Raw genomic sequence first — 23,712 nt, forward strand, 5'->3', positions numbered from 1 at the left:
GAGGTGAAGAAAAAATGAAGTACTGTCAACTTTCCAAACAGATGAGTTTGAAGCATGTTTCCAAGAATAGAATCAAATATTTGACAAATGTATTAAGTGCAATGGAGAGTACTTTGAGGGTGATAAGGTTGTTTTATATATTAAAAAAATGTAAGTACAGAGCTTTGAAAAAAAATCCATTGGGGGGGGGCGGGGGTGCTCCCTAGTATGAGGCCATTGAAAATACCATGAATAGGTCATGGGTACCCTAGTCCTCAAAGTATCATCCTTGCTTTTCATCACTTTAAATTGGCCTTGTGCCGCAGATTTAGCCCCTACAGTGCACCCTTTGAGCTCTTGACTGCTGCTTCCCTGAGCAGGAATTGTGAAGCCAAGCAGACACAATTCATGACAACTCCAGTCTTTTGTCCATTTATCATGATGTAACCAATCAGCCTTTCTCCCGTGTTGTCAGCAGAGGCCTGGAGAAGGACATCAGGCTTCATAAAGCAGAGGGGCAGTGAAAGAGAGGAAGGCCACACGGTGGATAACAATGGGCTCAAGCCGAGGAACAATTGTGAGGATGAGGCAGGACTGTGCAGTGATCTTGCTCGTGCATAAAGTTGCTACAGGTCAGAGCTGACTCAGTGGTAAACAACAACAACAACAACAACCTATTGGTCTGGTTGTGGAAATTTTTGTTTTCTTTCCCTTGCGTTGTAATCCAAACTGTAAGCTGCAAACCTTGATCTTCATCAGCAAGGGCTTCAAATCCACTTCACTTTCAGCAAGCAAGGTCATGTCATCTGCATATTGCAGGTTAATAAGTTTCCTCAAATCCTGGTGCCCTGTTCTTGTTCATATAATCCAGCTGCTCTGATCATTTTCTCAGCATGCAGACTGAGTAAACATGGCGAGAGGATGCAATACTGGCCCACACCGTTCCTGATTTTAAACCATGTAGTATTCTGTCATGCTATGTGCACAGCTGCTTCTTAATCCACATACACTTTCCACATGAGCACAATCACGTGTTCTGACATTCCCATTCCTTTCAAGGATCTCCATAATTTGTTATGACCCACACAGTCCAATTTCTTGGTGTAGTCCATAAAATACAAGTAAATTTTTTTCTGTTTTTAGTCACGATCCATCTGGCATCCACAATGATAGCCTTTGTCCCATGTTCCCTTGTGAATCCAGCCTGAACTTCTGGCAGCTCCCTGTCAATGTATTGCTGTAACCATTGTTGGATGATCTGAAAAATTTTACTTGCAATGATATTGTTCTATAATTCGAGCACTCTGTTGGGTCACCTTTCTTTGGCATGGGTATAAATATGGATCTCTTCCAGTCAGTTGGCCAAGTAGCTGTCTTCTAAATTTCTTGGCATAGGAGAGTGAGTGTTTTCAATGCTTCATCAACTAATTGAAATATCTCAATAGATATTTCATCAAATCCTGGATTTTGGAAAATGCTTTCAGTGCAGTTTCAAGGACCTCCTTCAGTACCTTTGGTTCTTGATGATGTTGAAATGGTTGAATGTTGAGTAGCTCTTTGTGGCACAGAGACTGCACCCTTTCTATCTTCTTTGGATACTTTCAGCATCATTCAATATTTCCTCTGTACCTTTTAATATGTCAACTCGAGGGTTGAATTTTTTCTTTAGTTCTTTCAAATTATGATGTGTTGAGTGTAGGTCTTTGCACATTTCATTATATTTTACTTGTCTTCTCAAGGAGCTGCCGTTAGAAATTTTCCGTTCACCTCTCTGACTTCATCATTTCTTTCATTTGCCCGACCTTACTCAATGATTAAGAGCAAGTTTCAGAGTCTCTTCTGACACCCACTTTGATCTTCTCTTTCTTACCTGAGTTTTTAATGACCTTTTGCTTTCTTCATGAGTGATGTCTTGATGTCCTTCCACAGCCTGACAGGTCTTCTGTTCTTTAGTGTTCAATGCTTCAAATCTGTTCTTGAGATGTTCTCAAAACTCCAGTGGGATCGACTCAAAGTTACACAATTGGTTCTCATGGACTTGTTTTAATTCTCTTCACCCTCAACCTGAAATTTAATATGAGCAATTGATTTGAAGAGTTGATGAAGTCTACCAATGTCTTCAGTCCAGACTTGGTCAAACATGCAATCAGGGTACATTGAGAATCATTGGTGATTGGAATGCAAAAATTAGAAACAAAGAAGAATGAATAATAGTTAGAAAATATGTGCATAAGATCATAGCGGCCACATTATAGGTTCTGCAGATGGGGACGGAAAGACTCATGAGTAAGTGGGAGCAATATAATTTATTAATTGGCAATTTAGGGGCTGATGCTAAAGGAAGGCAAGGAGCTCTAGAGGTGGAGTGGGGTGCTAATCACAAGGTTGACAGTTCACGCCCAACCGCTTCTCTGTGGGAATAAAGAGGCTTTCTGCTCCTATGAAGTTTTACAGCCTCAGAAACCTACAGGGGTGGTTCTACTCTGTCCCAAAGTGTCCGTTGCCATCGAGTCAATTCTCACACATAGTGACCCTCTAGCGTAAGGAAGCAGACTGGCCCATCTGTCTCCCACAAAGCAGCTGGTGACTTTGACCCACAGACCTTTAAGTCAACAGCCATTGTGTTCGAAACCATAGACTTTCGGGTTAACTGTTGAGTGCTTAATCACAGTGTCACTAAAGCTCCTTTTCTGGATGAATTCAACCCCAAATTCGAACCTGTGGCTGGAGAGTCGATTCCAATTCCTCATGACCTTAGAGGACAGAGTAGAACCACTCCATAGGATTTCCAAGGCTTCCAATCATTAAGGAAGCAGAATGCCACACCTTTCTCCGTGGAACAGCTGGTGGGTTCAAGTCCCCCACCTTTCAGTTAGCAGCTGAGCACTTCATTGCCGTGCCTGCCAGTGAGAAGCTACAGGCCCTTGGGGCAGAAAGCAGTGAGCAGGGAGGTGAAGCAGCCAGGCGCCTTTCACGGCTGAGATGTGCGGGTGGTCGAATCCTATGGAGAACGCGAGATGAACCGCCAGTCCTCCATCAGGCAGACACTCCCCGTTTCCTTCCCCTCTTTAAACTTGAATTTGTTGACCCCTGTTTTGTCACGACTCTTTGTCCAAATGTTTCTCTCTGCTTAGCCAGGTGATAGGTTCCTTTTGTGACAGTAACAAGGATGTGCGCACAGGGAGAGGACTGCTGGGAGTGGCCCGAACGGCTCCAAGGGGCGAGACAAAGGTGGGCTTGTAAATCACACCAGGAACCTTGAACTTTGGGAGCCCATGAACAATAACATGCCACTTTATTCCACTCCTGCCGCGGGTTTATATATGTTACTGTCACTTTTATACTGTTCTCCACCGCTGGTAATTTTCTTGCAATCTAATTTTTATTTCCCAAGGGTCTACCAAGGTTAAAAGTACGGGAAAACCAATGACTATTCTTTTGCCAAGGGATAGTAAATTAAATTAACCGTTGCTGGTGGCCAGTTCTGGTCAGAACTATTTATATGTAAATCGGCAAACCCCCCTGAAGGCATGGTTGCAATGATTAGTTGTTCAAGCCCAGATGTTGACCACAAGAGGAGAGGTCATGAACAAACCGTTGAAACACAGGGGCAGATTAGACATTCTGCCTCTCTTTGCACACTGGCGGGCTTTTGGTAGCTCATGTACTCCAAATTTGAGTCCTGTGCTGTATACTTAACTCAGAATCTGCACGTGAGGGTCTTCTCAGTCTAACCGATGGTCAAATGGGCAAGGGAGGCTTCAGTCCTATTGCAGGGCCATTGGTTGGCATGTTGCCCCAGATGGAAGACTGTCCCATCCAGGGAAGTCAACATTTGTAATCCTCCCTGAATGGGAAGCGACTGGACTTGGAGCTCCAAGGTCATCAAGAGCGTCCTTCTCTCTTATGACTCTGGTGACTTGGGGGTCTTCCTAACACTATTTTCCAGAGGAAGAATCACTTTGGAGGCACATTTTACAGGAATGAGGACCCCTCTCATGGAATGCTTGTCGAAACCAGTAACCAGCAGCCGTGGACTTGACTCCAAATCCGGGTCATCCCAGGAGTGTGACAGTTTAACGGGGTTCCATGGGGTGTCCAGTGGCTGATGTTTTAGAAGGAGATCGCCTGCCTTTCCAGCAGAGGTGCCTCTAGGCGTGCTCAGCCTCCAGCCTTTTGATCAGCAACTGAGCACATTAACTGTCCGCCCCAGTGTGTCACAGACTTGCTTCGGAGCCTCCCTCTGTGTCCTGTGTTCACATCTTTTCCTTCCCCTTAGGAGAGGGCCTCCATTCTGGCATCCTTCTCGGAGCTACTACGATTTGCACGTGGCCGCCCCATCCAGACCCAAGAATCCAGGACTACCTTGATCATTTATAGCTTGTTTCTACTCTCTTGAGCCCACCAACATGGCTCATCAAATCAAACCCTTCCACCCGGGGAACTTAAAGAAGAAGAAACGTTTATCTTTTGAAAGAAAGGAGAGAAGATAGGGGTTCTCCTCCTTGCCCAGGCTTCCGCTGCACCATTCTTGGTCCCAGTGGAGAAGACACCCCAGGTGTGGGCAGTTCTGCCCTTTGACCCAATCAGGGGGTCAGCAAACTGTGGCTCATGGGCCACATGTGGCTCTTTTGGTAGGCACATGTGGCTCAGAAGTGAAATTGGGAAAAATGGAAGGATATGATTCAGATAATTTATTTATGGCTCTCAGATAATTTTTAAACTGTTAGGAGGGACAACAGTTTGCTGACTCCTGGATCAGGTGATTGATTGCTTCTGATGTAGGTTGTAACGGCCCCTTGTGGACCATGGCTCAGCCAAATAGCTTCCCAGCCTCTCTGTTCTATGGTGTCCCCTTGAGTTTGCTGGAGAGAAGTAGGGCTGACTGAAACCCGCTGAGTACGTCACCCATACTAGACAGTCTAGAACTAGACTACTAGGGATTTGAGGGTCTCCTTTTCTGCACCCCTCTAGCATTCTCCCCCCACCCCCACCTTGAAACATCTTCATGGCTCTTCCCAGGGACTCCTCTAACACACTGCCCCGAGAACCCACCATTACTCCTGCTGCTGAGGATTTTGCCCATCCAATGGTGGTCCTATTTCAAGGCCTGCAGAGAAACTCGCTAGAATTTCACCCACGATTTGGCGGCAGACTTGAGCCACAGAAGTATGGCGGGGGGGGGGGGGCACGATCGAGCCAGCGTTTGTTCTCCAAGCTGTGCTCCTAGGCCTTGTCATGCAACAGGAAAGGGGTCAGCTCTTCTTTAAGTGAAGGCGCTGCCATTTTGCCTGCACCCACCCACAGGTGGTGCTCTGCAGGCAAGAATTGTGTGGTTGAAGTGTGTGACGATGCTGTGTGCTCAGCAAGTGCAGCCTGGGGTGGGGGAGGGGGACCTTTGACTAGCTTTCCCAAAGGCACTTCATAGGGTAGAGGCAGTACTGTCTCAGAGCCCGGAAGGGTCCGCTTTTCCTGGGGAACCCACATAACCGGTTTAGGGTCTCATCATAATTTGATGGCCTCGGGGCTCCAAGACCATTCGATTCACAGAAATCATGGGCCTGGTGCATCTCTGCACCCCATTTCCCTTCCTCTCGCCCCAATACTTCCCCTGGTCTGAGTTTTAATTTTATGCTTCAGTTTTATGCAAGGGTTATCATAGGCGCCCTTGGCAATACATAAAGGAAAACATTACATTGTACCCAAAGTCAATGACCCATAGAATGAATGGGCCCGTCCTCCCTGGACTAGGATGCCTCAGGGAATCGGGGAATGCCTTCACTCTTTTGCCTCGAGCTCCCCAGAACTGTAATAATGTGTCTTCCAGCCTGGCTGGGCACCTGGAAAGAAACAGAGTAATTCCTTTGATGGATGACAGCTTGACCCTCAGTGGTAAACAGAGCCAGAGAGGATGAGCCAAGAGGAAGGAAGTTGGCAATTTCCCATTCAAGCTGAGTTCATTAGGGAAAAATATTTTGTCACAAGACCTGCCATAACTGTTTTAGAAACAGGGTCGTGGTGGCAGGGGGAGGAAGAAGCCTGTTTGGTGGCTGTCCCACCTAAGGGCTCACCTCCTCTCTGAGCTCCTCCCTTCACGGGGACAGGGAGAAAGGAACCCCAGAGAACCTTCCTCAGAGTAGTCCTCCTTCCCAATATGCACTAAGCCTGGAGTCCATATCGTTTCAGTGCACCTGCCTCTGTACAACTCAGCCCAAGCAGCCAGAGACCCGGGTGTCCCTCAGATGGGGAGCTCCAGAAAGCTTGTCTCCATGTCGGACAAAGGGGACACCAGCACACGGTGACTGGATCCTGTGGAAAGTGGGCACGTGGGCTGGGCTGCTGTTCATAACATAGCTTTTTGGAGGTTTTCATGAGCCTTGAACCTGCTCAATATTCACAGATTATAATTTGAACATTCAAGGTCTTGAACAAAGATCACGGTCCCGGAAGGTATTAAAAAAACAACCAAAAACCTCCCCCAGAATTGCGTTTATTAGCTCCCGATTTCTGATTGATGTTTCATTAGCCTGTGGTGATAAGTATGGAGCGGTGTGAAAGAAAAGCGCAGATCCCCATTTCGAAACATTACATCCAGATTGTGACGATAACCTATTTTTGCGCTGCTATTAAGGGAGCACCAGCTTGCACCCACATCCAGTTATTAATCTGTGCAGTGTTTTCTCTCTGGCGCGTTATGTTCTTTTGGAGTCTGCTGCACTTAACCGTCACCGACTAAGTGGGTTATTAAATGGGAGTGGGAAATGAATCAATCAAGGATATTCAAATGTGCGGTCTCCAGCATTGTTCTTTTGACTTCATTATTCAGGCATTAAATTCCAGGCAACACCGGAAGCGAGTGTCAACACAGCGGGCCTTGATTTGTGGGGGACAAGTTCTTTCCAGCGATGACGGCGTTAGGTTGACAGAGTCGTCGGGAACCATTGCCACGTGATGCACCATGAGCTTGACTCCCGTGGTCACATCCTTCGGGGGCCCACGGCGGGCTGTGATGGGGAGCTGACGTGTTCATTAGTGAGGCTGGAGAGCCACTGATTCTGAAAAGGGCTCGCAGGCGAAGAACGCTCCTGGGCAGCACAAGGCAACCCTTCTTATTCTGGGTATGCAGCTCCACCTGAAAGAAAACCTGATACCCCCCACCCCCACCCCCCATCAGAGTGAAGAGCCCCGCTGCCTACGTTCCAGTCCTGTCTCTGCCACTTACCGGTCCTGCGACCTTCGGCAAGTAATGCTAAGATTTCTGAGCCTTGCAGTTTTCTTCTCTGAAAATGAGGCTAACGTAAGAATAATGTTGTTGTTGTTGTTGCATGGTTGGGTGCCATCAAGGCAGTTCTGGCCCGTTGCAACCTTGTGCATGACAAAAGGAAACATTGCCTGGGCCTGTGCCATCCTCACAATTGTTCCTATGCTTGAGTCTCGACTGTGTCAGTCTGTCTCATGGAGAGCCTTCCTCTGGTTCGTTGCTGTGCCAGTCCCGGTAGACTAGAGAGACAAATCCAGGGAGACTCATATGTGTATAAGAAAGAGGTTTATGTATAAGAGCAATTGGATATTGAGAAAACATCTCAGCCCAGTCCAGATCCAGTCCATAAATCCAATATTAGCCCATCTGTCTGATACCACTCCATGAAGTCCTCTTCAGACTCACAAAACACATTCAATGACACAGAATTCAGAAGATCACAGGCCAGTGGGTGGGAAGTCTTGTCCGTAGCACATCTCCAAGGGAGTGAGCCAAGAGAGCAAATGTCTCCTGCCTCCAAAGAGGACTCCCAGGGACTCCCAGAATCCTCATGGGAAGGCCATGCCTACACAGTGGCCTCATTGGCTATAACCCAATTGACAGACTAGAGTCCACCCCTTCACCCTTAACCCTCTCAAGTCCCCAATTGACACCAGATTATGTAACTTCCACAGCTGCCCCTCTACTTTACCAAGCTTGATGTCCTTCTCCAGGGAAAGGTCTCTCCCGACAGCATGTGCAAACGCTGTCAGATGAAGTCTTGCCATCCATGCCTCGAAGAAGTACACTGGTCATATTTCTTCCAAGACAAATTTGTTTGTACTTTTGGCAATCTAGAAGGTGTCTTGTGTGTTGGCTGTGTTGCTGGAAGCTTTGTCACTGGTAACTCAAATGCCATCAAGGTCACCCAAAGTGACAATGTTTCGGCAGATCTTCCACACTGAGAACTGACCAGACAGAAGGAAACAGCTGTCCACTTCAGAGGAAGTAGTCACTGAAAGCTTGATTGTTGCTGTTAGGTACCATCAAGTCACTGATGACTCATGGTGACCCCATGCAGATCAAGACACGTCCTCCTTCTTCCCTGTCCTCCAATCAGAGCCCAATGCTGTAGTCACTGTCAATCCATCCCCTTGACAGTCTTCCTCCATTTTCATGGACTCGCTACTTTGCTACCGGCTACCTCATGGGCTGGTGTGGTGTGTTCATCTGGGTACCTTAGAGGAACAAATCCACAGAAACTCATATGTATAAGAGAGAGTTTTATGTAAATGTTAAGTGCACATCAAGAAAACATCTCAACCCCTTGCTGCCCAAGCCCACAAGTCCAACATGAACCCATATGTCCAACACCAGTCCACAAAGTCCTCCTCCACCTCACAAAACACACAGTATGATGCCGACTGCAGGAGGAAAGCTGAATCAGTGAACGTGTAACCATCTCAGTGCTGGCAGGGGTCTCCACATGGCTGCTACAGCACCCAGGGCTGCATCGGGGTAGGTCCATGCGGCTTCTCCTCAGGGGTGTTTTGCAGGAAGTGAGCCTTGCCAGCTGAAGCAGGGAACTGGCTAAGTAAGGTACCTGCACCCTGGTCTGACCATCACAAAGCAAAAGACCTGAGAACTAGAAAGGCGAGGCTCATTGAGTCATTTATCCCTCTGCCCTTCATTTAACCCCACATGTGTTTATCGGCCAGGTTGGCACAATAAACTACCTACCTTATGTGGGGGCAGAACTCTGAATCAGCAGGATGCCAGGCACAGAGCAGGAGCCCCCACTGCTTTGGAAGCTCACTCCACAGCCTTCCCTGAGCTCTGGCCTTGTGCTGACCCCTTATGTAGCTCATCTTCTCTCTATCAGCCCTCCAAGGTCATGTCCCTCCTTCACAGATGAGAGCCACAGGCATAAGCCACTGGGCAGAGGTGAGATCACCTAGGATGCCAGTGGTACCCGGAACCTGGCAGCTCTTTTGGCTAGCTGAGACATCTGAGGCAAGATGCCCAGGTCTCCAAGCCCTGTTCTCCTCCTCTGTGCAAAGTGGGCTGTGAGGTGCATTTCTTCTAAGGAACGATGGGAGGGCTGAAATCACAGGTTGCTTGTAAAGAGCGGCCAACTGACATGGGAGCTGCTGGTCCAGTGGTTGTTTGGGGGTGCTGCTGTGATCAGTATGGAGTTGGGGTCACACGTGACAGATCCAAGATTTGAAACCAGGTCTGCCAGGTCATGGAGCTTGGGGTGCTGCAAGGGGTGTGCCATTGACTGCTAAGATAAAAGTGGGGGTTTCAAACCTGCCCACAGGCTCCGCAGAAGAAAGGCCTTGCAATCTCTTGTCATTAAACGTCAGAAAAACAACAACCAAAAGGCCCAAACCGCCAACCACCATCAAGTCAATTCTGACCCAGGGCGACCCTATATAGGATTTCTGAGGATGTAAATCATTTACAAAATAAATAAATAACTTCTTTTTGTTCTAATTAAAAGACCATTTTATTTGGGGCTCTTATAATTCTTGTTACAATCTATTCATCGATTGCATCAGGCATGTTTGTGCATATGTTGCCTTCATTCTTTTCTAGACATTTACTTTCTATTGAGCCCTTGGGATCAGCTCCCCCCCTCCCACTGTCATGACCCTTGATAGATGATAAATTAGTATTATTTTCATATCTCTCCCTCTCCCCCACCCTCATGATCCCTGATACAGTATAAATTATTATTATTTTCATATTTCACACTGACCGCTGTTCTCCTTTCCCTCATGTTTTTTGTTGTTCTTCCTTCTGGAGGGGGGTGTATAGTTATGTGTCAATCATTGTGATCAGTTCCCCCTTTCTCCCATCCTTTCCACACCTTCCTCATACCCTTCTGGTATAGCTATTCCCACTCATGCTCCTGAATTTTTTGTGTCATGAGCGCCCATCTCTTATACATACCTGTGAAAATGCTCCAGCCTAGTCTGAATTGAGAAGCGACACTGGGGTCATGATAGTGGGGCGTGAGGAAGCCTCAAGGAACCAAAGGAATATTGTCTGTTTCCTCGATGATGCTTTACTGCACCCTAATTGACTCATCCCTTCCCTGTGGCCCCTTTGTGGGGGAATGTTCCATTGTCTACAGATAAACTTTGGGTCTCTGCTCCAACCTCCCTCCTTCTCAACAATATGTTTTGGGGTTTTTTGTTTGTTTGTTATGTCTTCTGATCCCTGTTATCCGGTCCCGGTGACTCCTCATGATCGTACTAGCGGCGTGCTTCTTCCAATAAGTAACTTCTTATGGTGAGTTCAGTGCAGCTTCACAGAGTAGACCATCAGGCTTACATTGAGCAATTCATACACAGTTTATTTCATCTCACTCACATCGCAATTCCCCCCAGCCATGCAGCTTCACTCAGCCACTTCCCCCTTGTGCTGCCCGTTTCCATTCACACCTCCTCTCCAACCTTCTGGACTCTGTCCTGGAGGCTTGCTCCTTCCACTTAGCATAATGTCTCAAAGTTTCTCCTATGTCATAGCATGCTTCATAACATCGGTTCTCTCCATGGTGGGATGGTAAGCCATGGAAAGGACATGCCGTAGCTTGTTTATTCTTTCATCAGTTGATTAGGACACTTGGGTTGTTTCTACCTTTTGACTATTGGGACCAATGCTGCCAGGAACATTGATGCATAATTTCCCAAGTCTCTGCTCTCCAGAGCTTTTCAGTACTTGCCTAGGAGTGGAAGAGTGATCATTTTATGTCTACCTTTTAGAGACATAATGTTGTCCTAAAGGAGTTAAGTTTTGTTGGGCGGTCATTGAATACGAACGCAGAAAGCCCTCATTTGCTGGGAGGTTAATTTGACTTCCTGAAATCTATGGTAAGTGATGGTGTAGGCATGGGGACTGATTCGGGATGCCACTCAGTGTCCACAGGAGTGGCATCCTTTGCTCTTACTCCTCTCAGTCCGTCCTCAAAGGCAATTCCTTTTTTATTCTGATGGTATCTTGAGAGGGGGCGTTCACACATTGTCCACATGCACAAACATGAGTAACTTTCAGACCTTGTTTATCTATGGGACCTTTTGTTTGAACCAAATATTGCAGGGCGAAGTTCTGTATAGGGCGTAGGAAAAGGAGATGCTGGTCTGGTGGAAGGAGCTGGAACCTGGCTTGTCCCTCAAGTTTCCTAGAGCCCAGGTTGTAAATCACTGTCTCTTTGGAAAAACCCAGGTGGGAAGATATAGTAGACACACTCTTTGATTGTTCCTGTTTCGAAAGTTGGTGCAAATGCTGAATAAGCAGGGAGGCTTGGGAAGGCCCACATGTACATGCCAGGCTCTCAGGGCACTGAGTCTGTGTCACTGGCTGGGTGCCAGACAGAAGGCTGACTCTATGAGGTCTGCTTTATATCTTAGGTAGGAAATCTCCCTAAACCAAAATCCAAACTCAATGCCATCGAGTTAATGCTGATTCATAGAAGTCCTGTAAGGTCGCGGTAGAAATGACCTTCTGAGTTTCTGAGACTGTAGCTCTTCATGGGAGTTACATAAAAGCCTCATCTTTCCCCTGAGGAGTGGCTGGTGGTTTCAAACAGCTGACTTTGCAGTTAGCAATGTAACACATAACCACTATGCCACCAATCCTCCCTGAGACTCTGCTAAACAGAGTGAGTGATGAAACACAGGTCTCAGTTAGATGGTTGAACGGCACTGGGGGAACAGTCCTCAGTGACTAGTAAGGTCTGCTTCCCATGCCAAAAGGACGGGATTTTTTCTTGCTGGTGGGGAATAGAACATGCCTTTCAGGCCACGAGGCATCACACAAATGGGCATAGTGCAAGTTCCCAAGCAGGCTTGAGGATCCTCTAAGACCTGTCTAAGCAAGTATTCAAGAGCCTTCCCAGGGTCCAGTGGAGATGGAAAGAATCGAACTCTCTAGGGTAGAGACCCCAGATGTTATAGACTGCACAGCAACCCAAGGTGATTAACAAGAAAGTTGGGAAACAAAATTGGATCCTGATGTATTTATTGAAACAGCCAGTCTCTAGTCATTCTCTCTCTGTCTTCCTCCTATCTTCACACCACCCATCCATCCATCCATCCATCCATCCATCCATCCATCCATCCATCCATTCAATTCAGTGTCTAACACATGCCAGACACTGCGCTGTCATTCTGGGAAGCAAAGACAGGGTCCTTACTTTTCAGTAGCTCACAGACCAGTCAGAGCAGCCTAGGAAGAGCTCTTTACCATGTGGTGTGTTAAGGTCTTTAGCAGAGGAAATTAAAAAAAAAAAAAAAGAACAGCCCAATACATATTGATTGCTCCCAAATCTGCCTCATTACCTTCTCCTCACCGATTCTTTCTACTTGATTATTTCTCATGAACATAATGTCATTGAAGTCCACCCTGGCAGATTCCCTCTTCTGGATTGTTTTGAGCACTTCAAAGGCACACAGCGCCAGGTACCCCTGGAATTCTAATGAGCCAGGCGAGCAGATTTGACTGGCTTTCATTCATCCTTTCCCCAAGAAGGACTCCGGCTGCAGTACAGGTTCTCCTGCCTGCTGCTTTCCTTCCTTGGCAGACAAAAGTACCCCCAGCCCCAGGAAATGAGCTCCTTGAAGCAAAATGATTCACCTTGGCTTCAAACTGCTTTCAAGAGATTTGCAAACAATGCACCTGGGAAGAATGAAGAATGGGGTGGGTTTCTTTTCCCTTTTTAAAAATGATTGAATTCTACCGCATTCTGTAGATGAATATTTCTGCTGGGCAGCTCTGCTTTGTAAATTACAGACTCAAGTGGGGTTTTTTCTCTCTCCCCCTTCCTGCTTCAATGAACCGAGAATTAGACATATTTGCAATCAAATAAAATATGAGGGCTCTTGACAGGTTGGAATCCTGACAAAATTCATTGGCTTCAGATGTATAGAATGTTCTAGTATCTGTCACTGATCATTCAACACATTGAAAGGAACTTCCAGCGGGTCAGAGCCCTCTGCTAGTGTTGGGATGATATGAGAGTGAGCAGGGGAGGCAATACCTGGGAGTGGAGAGGCCAGGCAGATTTTATATAAATATTAGGAATAAAGTGGATAAAACTCACAGCCAACAAATTCACCCAATAATTCCTGGCCTTTTTTCTAGGTACAAGAGATTCACTTGTGACCCAAATAGCTAGAAAGCCTCATCTTTTAGCTACATTTATAATAACAATAATAAGAGTAGGTACAGAGGATGCTTATAGACAACCCCAAATCTTCTGGATTTGGTTGCTTAGGTTGGCAGTTGCAGAGCATGGTTTCATGGACATCACAGATGTTTAGTACTTTTATTCTACCTCTTCACTTGTTGTGTACCTGGGATCTTAAAGGTGCCTTCCTTTCTTTTTGATGTGCCCCTCTACTTTACCAAACACTATATCCTTTTCCAGGGACTGTTATTTCGTGACAATATGTCCAAAGTATGTAGGAAAAATTCTCACGAGTCTTACCTCTAAGAAGCACTCTGGTCCCACTTCTTCCAAGACAGATTGGTTCGTCCTTTTAGCAGTCCATGGGACTCTCAATATTCTTCTCCACTGCAATTCAAATGCATCAATTTTTCTTTGGTCTTCCTTATTTAATGCCCAACTTTCACATGAATATGAGACAACAGAAAATACCGTGGCTTGGGTCAGAAACACTTTAGTCCTTTAAGTAGCACCCTCACTCTTTAATGCTCTAAAGAGAGCTGGGTAGCAGATTTACCTAATGCAACACATCTTTTGACCTTGCCACTGCTACTTCCATGAACATTGATTTTGAAGACAAACCCTTGAAAATGTCAACCTTTTCTCCATTTATCATGATGTTACCTCTTAGTCCAGTTGTGAGGATTTGGGTCTTTTTTTTACATCGAGTTGTAATGCACACTGAAAGCTGCAATTATTGTTCTTCCTCAGCAAGTGCTTCAAGTCCTCCTCACTTTCAGCAAGCCAGGTTATGTCATCTGCATATCACAGGTTGGTAATAAACTTTCCTCCCATCCTGATGCCACGTTTTTCATCATATAATCTAGATTTTTCTGATAATTTGCTCAGCATACATATTGAATAAGTATGGTGAGAGGACTCAACCCTAACCCACCCCTCTCCTGATTTTAACCATGCAGTATTCCGTTATTCTGTTTGCACAATTGCCTCTTGATCCACATACAGTTTCCCCATAAGCACAATGATGTGTTCTGGAATTCCCATTTTCCTAGGTTATCCTTAGTTCATTATGATCCACACAGTTGAACACCTTGGCATAGTCAATAAAACACAAGCAGACATCTTTCTAGTATTACTTCCTTTGAGCCAAGATCCATCTGGCATCAGCAATGATATTCTTTGTTCCTCTTCTGAATCTGGCCTGAACTTCTATAAGCTCTCTGTCAATGTATCGCTGAGAGCAATGTTGGATGATCTTCAGCACAATTTTACTTGCACGTGACATCAATGATATTATTCTGTAATCTATGTATTGTATTGGGGCACCTTTCTTTGGAATGGGTACAAATATGGATCTCTTTCAGTCAGCTGGCAAAGTAGCTGTCTTCTAAATTTCTTGGCATAGGTGAGTGGGTGCTGCATCAGCTTGTTGAAACATTTCAACAGATGTTCCATCAATCCCCGGGTTTTGTTTAATGTTTTCAGTGCAGCTTGGACTTCCTACTTCAGTTCCATTGGTTCTTGAAATGACTGAATATTGACTAGCTCTCTTTTGGTACCACGACTGTATTCTTTCTCTCTTCTTTTGGTGATTCCTGCATCAGTCACTATTTTCTCATTAGAATCTTCCAGAATTGCAACTCAAGGTTTGGATTTTCTTGAGTTTTTATTTTTTCAGTTTCAGATATGCTGAGTGTGCACGTCACTTTTGGTTTTCTAACTCTAGGTCTTTTCCCATTTCATTATACAATTTGGTTTTGTCTTCGCAAGCTGCCCTTTGAAGTTTTCTGTTCAGCTCTTTGGCTTCATCATTTCTTACGTTTGTCTTAGCTACTCTATGATTAAGAGCAAGTTTGAGAATCTCTTCTGACTGCACTTTGATCTTCTCTTTCTTTCCTGTCTGTTAATGACCTTTTTGCTTTCATCATGAGGGATGTTTTTGATGTCTTCCCACAGCTCATCAGGTCTTCTGTCTTTTGTATTCAGTGCCTCAAATCTGTTCTTGATATGCTCTCAAAATTCATGTGTGATAAACTCAAGGTCATATTTAGGATCTAAAATGAGTGGACTCATTTTAACTGAATTTACATATGAGCAATTGATGGTCTGTTCCACATTCAGCTCCTGGCCTGATGTTAGTAGTAGATTTGGGCTCTTCCACTGTGTCTTCCCACAGATGTAGTCAATTTGATTTCTGTGTGTACAGTCACCTTTTGTGTTGTTAAAAAAGGTATATGCTATGAACAAGGCATTGATCTTGCACAGTCATATGATGGGATCTCCCAGCTTCATTTCTATCACCAAAACTCCATTTTCCAACTACTGTTCCTTCCTCTTTGTTTCCAACTTTTTCATTCCAATTGCCAATAATTATCAATGCATCTTGATTGATTGAATGATTCTTCAATTTTCATCTGAAGTTGTTGCTAGAATTCTTCAATTTCTTCGTCACTATCTTTTGTGGTTGGTGTGTTTGTCTGTGTATACTAGAGAAAGAAATCTAGGGAGACACTCGTATGTGTGCAATAGAGAAGTTTATATCAAAGAGTAATTGTATATTAAGAAAACACTCTAGCCCAGTCAAGATCAAGTCTATAAGTTGAATATTAGCCCATATGTCTGATATCACTCTATAAATTCCTCTTCAGACTCATGCAACACATTCAATGATGCCGAATGCAGGAAGATCACAGGTCAGTGGGTGGAAAGTCTTGTGGATCCAGTGGGGGTGAAAACATCTTAGCATTGGCATGGGTCTCCAAATGGCTCCTCCAGCTCCAGGGTTACAGCTCCATCAGTATAGCTCCATGTGGCTTGTCAACAGGAATATGAAGCAGTGTGTGTCCCACCTCAAGAGAGGATGATAGGAATTCCCAGAATCCTCAGGAGAAGGCCGTGCCTACACAGAAACCTCATTGGCTGTGACGCGATTGACAGGCTAGACTCCACCCCTTCACTCTTAATAGTTTCAAGTTGACCATATTATGTAACTACCACAGTCGGTGTATAAATTTGAATAATAGTTGTATGGATTGGATATCCTTGTAGGCAGATAGATATAATCCAACAGACAGCATTGTACTTTTTGATTGATTTTGCAATGTCATTTTTGACAATGAATGCCACGCTACTTACTCCTCTTGACGGTGTTATTCCCAGCATAGTAAATCATGTGATTTTTCTGATTCAAAATGGTCAATACCAGTCCATTTCAGCTCATGAATGCCTAGGATATCCATCTTCATGCATTCCCTTTCATTTTTGACTTCATACATTCTAAAATCAAATCATTAGCCGATTTTTGCAGCTATTTTTCCTTACCTGGAGTTGTGCCCCATCAGCAAAAGACGGTCCAGCAGGTTCCACTGCACAGGCTTTACACCGTGCTTGACTGCACTCCCAGAAAGCAGCTCCTCCTCAGTCATATTTTAAGTATCCTCAGATCTGAGGGGTGAAACCTGCAATACTATTTCCGACAATGTCCTGCATCCATTTATCAGGCCCTCAGTATCTGACAGTGGTTCAGAGCTATGCATACTGTTTTCAGCAGCTACTCTGGGACAAGAGCCAGAGGCAGGCACATCTGTTACAGGCAGTCTAGATGAGGGACATAGGGGTAGAATCATTCACTGAGTCTTGATTCCATTGTAGGCTCTGAGAGATCACCCCCAAAAAAGACAGAGAGAGTATCTGGCTAGCCTTCTATTTGGGCTAACCTCAAAAACCAAGCTCACTGCCATAGAGTCAAAGCTGACTCACTGAAGATAGATAATAATGTAAACAGACCACAAAAAGATGATAGAGTATGGTAAGTGCTGTCAAGGGGTTAAAAAAGTGCAGTATACAGATCTAAATAGAGGTATGGACATATGTAAATATATTTATATGATGATGGGGAAATAGATCTGTTTACATATATTTATAGGTTTAGTATTAAGAAAGCAGGTGGACATTGGACCCCTATTTAAGTACTCCTGCAACAAAAGAACACTTTGTTCAAATAATCCAACACTCTGAGATGCTCACCTTCCTGACACTATCACTGAAGAAAAAGCAGGTGCATAAGCAAATGTGGTGAAGAAAGCTGATGGAACCTGGCTATCAAAAGATAAAACATCAGGGGTCTTAAAAGCTTGAAGATAAACAAGCAGCCATCTAGAAGAGAAACAACAACGCCCGCATGAAGGAAGCACACCAGGCTGTGTGATCATGAGGTGCCAATGAGATCAGGTATCAGGCATCAAAGACCCAGAGCAAAAAATCATAATCTGAATGAGGGGGTAGTATGGAGTGGAGGCCCAAGCCAATTTGTAAGAAATTGAACATCCCCTTACAGAAGGGTTGTGGGGAGATGAGCCAGCTAGGGTGCAGTGTAGCACCGATGAAACATACAGCTTTCCTCTGGTTCTTTAATGCTCCCCACCCACACACACACACTATCATGACCCTAATTCTACCTTACAAATCTTGCTAGACCAGAGCATGTACATGGGTACAGATAAGAGCTGGAAACACAGGGAATATAGGACAGATAAACTCCTTGGGACCAATATTGAGAGTAGCCATACCAGGAGGGGAAGGGGAAGGACTGGGGAGGAAGGGGAAGCTGATCACAATGATCTATCTATAAGCCCTTCCCAGGGAGATGGAAAACAGACAAGAGGGTGGGGGAGACATCAGACAGTGTAAGACATGAAAAAAAATAATTTAAAAATTATCAAGGATTCATGAGGGAGGGTGGGGGAAATGAGGAGCTGATACCAAGGGCTCAAGTAGAAAGAAAATGCTTTGAAGATGATGATGGCAACATATGTACAAATGTGCTTGAGACAATGGGTGTATGTATGAACTGTGATAGTTGCATGAGCCCCCAATAAAATGATGGAAAAACCCCCATAAAATTTTTTAAAAAGAAGGCAGGTTCATGGAGAATTGGGGGATAATGTAAATGGGTGGTCAAGGAAGCTCTGTGAAGAGTTGGCCTTTTGAGACTTGAAGGAGAAGGAGGCACCAACTATGGGAAATACCAAGAGAAAAATGTTCCAGGCAGAGAGTACTGCATGTATGTAGCAGGGATGAGTTGAATGTGGGTGAGCAATGTGAAATTAGCTCATGTGGTGTGAGTGAAGGAGCCCTGGTGGTGGTGTGGTTAAGAACTTGGCTACCATCTGAAAGGTCAGCAGTTTGAACCCGGCAGCTGTTCTCTGACAGTCTGCTTCTGGAAAGGGTTCAACCATGGAAACTCTTGGGCAACTCTATCCTATCAAGTTACTATGATTTAGGGTGGACTCGATAGCAACAGATTTGTTTGGGGGAGTTGCTTTGGGATGTGAGACTGGTCTGGAGACGGACCAGCAGATGTCAATTAGTGTAGGTCTGGGAAATCTTTGGATTTTATTCTGAGTTGCATAGGAAAACCAAGGGAAGGACCAGAGCAGGGAAACACCATATTCTGACGTACATCTTAAAATGCTGTCTCTGGTTGTTGTGTGCATAATTTGAAATGAGGTTAGATGAGAGTTGTTAGCATCATGCAGGTGGTCTTAGTGGACAAGAGCCATGAAATAGGGGCAATGAAAGGATGGAACTCAGGGCGTTGCCAAGTTTTGGGTTCTGACACATGGCCTATGGTGAAAGATGGGGACAACTGGAGGAAAATGTGATTGGAAGTTGGGGGGAAGGCTGAGAATAACAAAAAGAATCAAGAGACCAATGGAATTAGAAGTCAGGAATGAGATGTCAAGGTAAACCACCAGCTAAAAGCAGGGGAAGGCACAGGATAAGATGGATGAGCAATGGTGTGTTGAAGGCTAAAGAGACTGGCCCACCACAAGTGGAAATTGATCCACGCAGTAATTTTGGAAACAAATATCACCCAACGACCTAAAGCGCCTCACCATTTCCATCTTCAAGGGATGAGCGTGATAGGGGAAGAAGAGGTCTTTGGTTGTCTGAAGGGCTTTGGGGAAGAGAGAGGCATCAAGTCTTGCCTGGAAGATGCTCACTGACTCTTCCACGTGTGGGTGGAGAGAAGTCCCTTGCACAGATGTGGAGGCTTAAGGAATCAGATCTACAGTGAGCTGAATGTGGGCTTGTTTTAAGAGGAGTGATCGCTTGCTAGGTAAGGGTGGTGTTTATGACATAACAGCATCAAAACCTTAACCCGAGTAGCAATTTGGGCCTTCCACAAGGCTTCCTGTTTGTTGTTGGAGGCATTTTTCTTTCCTTTGAAAAGTCTTAATTGAGTTTCGTATCCAGAAGGGTCTATTTGCATCGATGAGCCACACAAAACATTTTCACAATCTGAGTAGACCCACGTCACAATCACCCAGGTCAAGAAATATAACCTTTTCTGCCAAAGCATTTTAAAAATTTACAAATCAGACACTATGATTCACTGTTTCTTTGTGTGCTCTCCGGTCAGTGCCACAAGTCAGGCACTAAACCCCACTTCATCAGCCAAGTCCCCTGTCCTATGGACAGAAAGTTGGTTCCTTGTGTATTTGCCTTCAGCTCCTGGATTCTGCCTGAACCCCACCCTCTGGCCTCAGCAGCGGCTCATTTGACATGCCCAGAATTCTCCAACTGAACAAGCAGTGCTTGCATTTTGATTTCTTTCACTGAGTCTCCTTATGGCTCAGCTTCATCCCAAACAGAACCAGGTACACACCTCACCTGTTTCATGATCAAGGTAGTTTTCTCATCAGTATTGCCAAGAACCTAGAATTTCAATCCAAAGGGATTGTCTGGGTGAAGAATGGACTTGTCAAGAATTAGGTCTTCTTTGAAGTTTCTTTATTTTTGGAAGGCGTTTAAGATATCCTTGGCGTGCCAAGGACTGCGGCATGCAAGTTGCTTTCCTTTCAGATTTGGCTATCCATGAAAGGTAGGGAAGGAGGCCGGGTAGTGCAGCCGTGAAAGCACCCAGGTGCTAACGGAAAGGTCAGTGGTTCAAACCCACCAGTTGCTCTGCTGGAGACAGATGTCATAGTTTGCTCCTATCAAGAGTACAGCTGTGGGAACCCTAGGGAGAAGTTCTACTCTGTCCTATAGGGTCATTTTGAGTGGGGAAAAAATTGACGGCAGAAGGTTTGGAGGCAAGGTAGGTGGAGTCCCTGGTTGGTGCAAATGGTAAATGCACATGACCACTAACACAAATTCTGGAGGGCTAAGTCCACCCAGAGGTTGCTTAGAAGAAAGGACTAGGGATCTACTTCTGAAAAAATTGACCACTGAATACCCCAAGGTGTGCAGTTCTAAGTAGCTTGGCAGGTTGCTTCTCTGAGCCTTTCTTTGTTTATCTGTAAAATGGACATGATAAGGACTACCCTTTTGGAGGGCGGTTATGAAGATTAAATAACATGCGTGACAGTGAGTGCCTGGCATGGTGTTCACCACAGACTAGACGTGAACTTTTTTATCACCACTTGGAAAGTCGTTACTGCCATTAAGAGAACAGCCGTGTCCCGGTTGCTAGTGCCTCTGCACGTCTTTCAGCTCATGGCCACCACATGGCCAGACTCTTTATGGAGCGGAAATGCCCCATAGAGTTTCCTTGGCCATACTCTTTTCATTTGGACCTTTCATTGTGGTTTGAGTGCAACTTTGCAGAGCAAATTGGTTTTCCACTCAGGATTTCATACAGATTCTGTTTCGAGACATGAATTGCAGGCCCCACCACGCACCAGCGCTCTTCCCACTTGCTCCTTCTGTTTTCCATCTATCCTTTTCTCCTCTGCTGTCCTGCAGTGAATGCTGTGCCTTTGGGCTTGGGTGGTTGATTGCTCCCAGGACTGCAGAGGCCCCTGGCGTGACTGTTCATCTTGCTGAGCCCCAGGTGTTAGTGGAGTCCCAGGCCTGCAGGGTGACCAAGGACCATCGTAGAGGGTGTTCCACTGGTCTCCAGCACACCAGTGAGCCTGGTCTTGTCATGATTTTGAGTTTGTTCCTCAATTTTTCTCCCACTCTGTCCAAGGCCTTTGGTTGTGATACCTTTCAGAGTGGTCAGCAGGAGTAGCCAGGCATAATCTAGTAGTACTTCTGGTCTCAGGGTGGTGGAGACAGAGGTGTGTGGAGTTTACTAGTCCTTGTACCATGCAATTATTTCCATGCCACTGCCGCCGCCTCCTCCTTCTCCTTTTTTTTTAATTCAGGGAAAAAAATAAAAACACAAACACAAAAACCCAAAATAGTTTTCCAACCACACACAGGAGGGGGGATGCGTAGGGAGAGGTGTCTGTCCATCCAGCCCCCGCCCCCATCATATATGGTTATTGCAGGAATAAAGGGTGTAGGATAAAGCCCCCCCCAAATAAAAATGGCATATTTGTGTTTATGCGAAGGAGGGGGCTGCAAACGCAGTGGGAAGTGGTGGTGGTGGGGGGCACATGAGGCCAGTCCTGGGAACGCTGCAGGTGGGTGGTCGTTTCATAACAGTTCTTGTTGATCAAACCACCCTGTATACCTTCTTTGCCCATTAACAGGACTAGCGTCTTGGTAGTCATGGGGACAGTGAGTTTGAAGGTGGGGTTTCTGCCAGTCCACTTGGTGCGAAGATCCATGGTGTATTCCCAGTCCAGCAGCAGTGGGTCCCGGATCACAGTGTCAGCCCATTCATGGCTGTTGTGATGGTGACGAAGCTTTTCCCGGGACAACAGCCCACACAGAAGGTGAGAGTCCTTATAGCTCACGATGACTGCATCCTGACAGGTGACATTTGCTATGAGGTTGTGGATATAGCTGTTGCTTCGGGCCAAGGTGTGGCTCCTGGGCCTGCTTAGGGAAGTTGCTGCTGGGGCAGCCGGCTGAGTTTGGGCTACCTCTGGCTGTGGGCGGGGCTGAGCTTGGACTGCCTCTGGCTGTGGGCGGGGCTGAGCTTGGACTGCCTCTGGCTATGGGTGGGGCTGTGCTTGGGCTGCCTCTGGCTGTGGGCGGGGCTGAGCTTGGACTGCCTCTGGCTGTGGGCGGGGCTGAGCTTGGGCTGCCTCTGGCTGTGGGCGGGGCTGATCTTGGACTGCCTCTGGCTGTGGGCGGGGCTGAGCTTGGACTGCCTCTGGCTGTGGGCGGGGCTCAGCTTGGGCTACCTTTGGCTGTGGGCGGGTCTGAGCTTGGGCTACCTTTGGCTGTGGGCGGGGCAAGGCAGAGAGCTTGTGGCGCTTGCTGCTGGTGGGACCGCTGCCTCCATGCCTCTCTACTCTTCTTTGCTTTGGATGGGGAGAGACCAATAGCTACAACTACCATGGCTCTCCTCCAGCTGTGACCCAGCAAGGTGTGACATGCAACATTGTGGACCATGTCTTGCCTGTCATTTTAACAGAAAAAGATCAAGAGAACAGGTATTTTCGTGCATGGTACCATTGGGTGGATTGGGGACTCCCAACTTTTAGGTGATCCACTTAATGCAAACAGTTCCCCTAGGGACTCACAGTTACCATCAGAATATTGAAAATTATTCTAATAATAATAGTAATAATGCTTATGATGATGATGACCATGCTGGCTCTTTGGCCGGTGATGAGAGTAAGGCCCAGCTAAAACGAGTTGTCCAGGCCACGACGCAAGCTCTCCTGATGCCCAATCCAGTGCTCCTTGCAATCAGCGCGTTTCCCCAGCCACGCACCTTTCCCAGCCATGATGGTCACAAAGGCAGCTGCCAGGCTGAGAAGAGGGTCCAATGCCATTTTGAAGAGATGACCTCCAAAGCTGGCTTTTCCTGCGGACCGTCCGGCTTCCAGAAGAGCAGCATTAAGGAGTTAATGAGGCTTGGCCGAGTCGATGGGCCATCTGTTCTTAATTACCCAAAGCGCACTCAGGCCGAGGGCAGGTTGGTGTGGGGGCGGCAGGCACTGCCAGCCTTGGTCGAGCTGGCTGCCAGCTCACAGCCTCTTCCCAGCACCTCACATCTCCTCCTTCCCTGCTTGACCCTCTAAGGCTGAGAGGCAGGTGCCTCTGGCTCACATCCAGGGACCCTGAGGCCACAGGAAGAGGGTCTGAAGTCCACTTCCCTAGAAGCAGAACCAGGGGTCGGTGGGGGATGTATTTCGGGAGAGGAGAGTCAGAGCAGCAGAAGCAGCTAAGCCAGGGTGGAGGGCAGCCTCATCCTAGCTCTGAGTGGTGAGGCGGTGAGGGGGCTCAGGAGCTTGCATTGCAGTAGAAAAAGCCTCAACACACTTGCTGCCTTTCCGTGGATTCCACCTCTAGCCATCCTAGAAGACAGAGAACTCCTTAGGGTTTTGGAGCGTAAGTCTTTATAGGAGCAGACAACCTCATTTTTCTCGAAGGGAGCAGCTGGTGGGTTTGA

General features: G+C 46.2%; 1 pseudogene; it reads right to left on the reverse strand.

Annotated features, from left to right (window-relative positions):
* LOC142422877 (profilin-1 pseudogene) overlaps nt 1-23,092 on the reverse strand; it is a 117,852-nt pseudogene extending 94,760 nt beyond the window's left edge.
* Between the last annotated feature and the right edge of the window lie 620 nt (nt 23,093-23,712).

This window comes from Tenrec ecaudatus, chromosome 12 (genome assembly GCF_050624435.1).
Source record: "Tenrec ecaudatus isolate mTenEca1 chromosome 12, mTenEca1.hap1, whole genome shotgun sequence".
Lineage (NCBI taxonomy): Eukaryota > Metazoa > Chordata > Mammalia > Afrosoricida > Tenrecidae > Tenrec > Tenrec ecaudatus.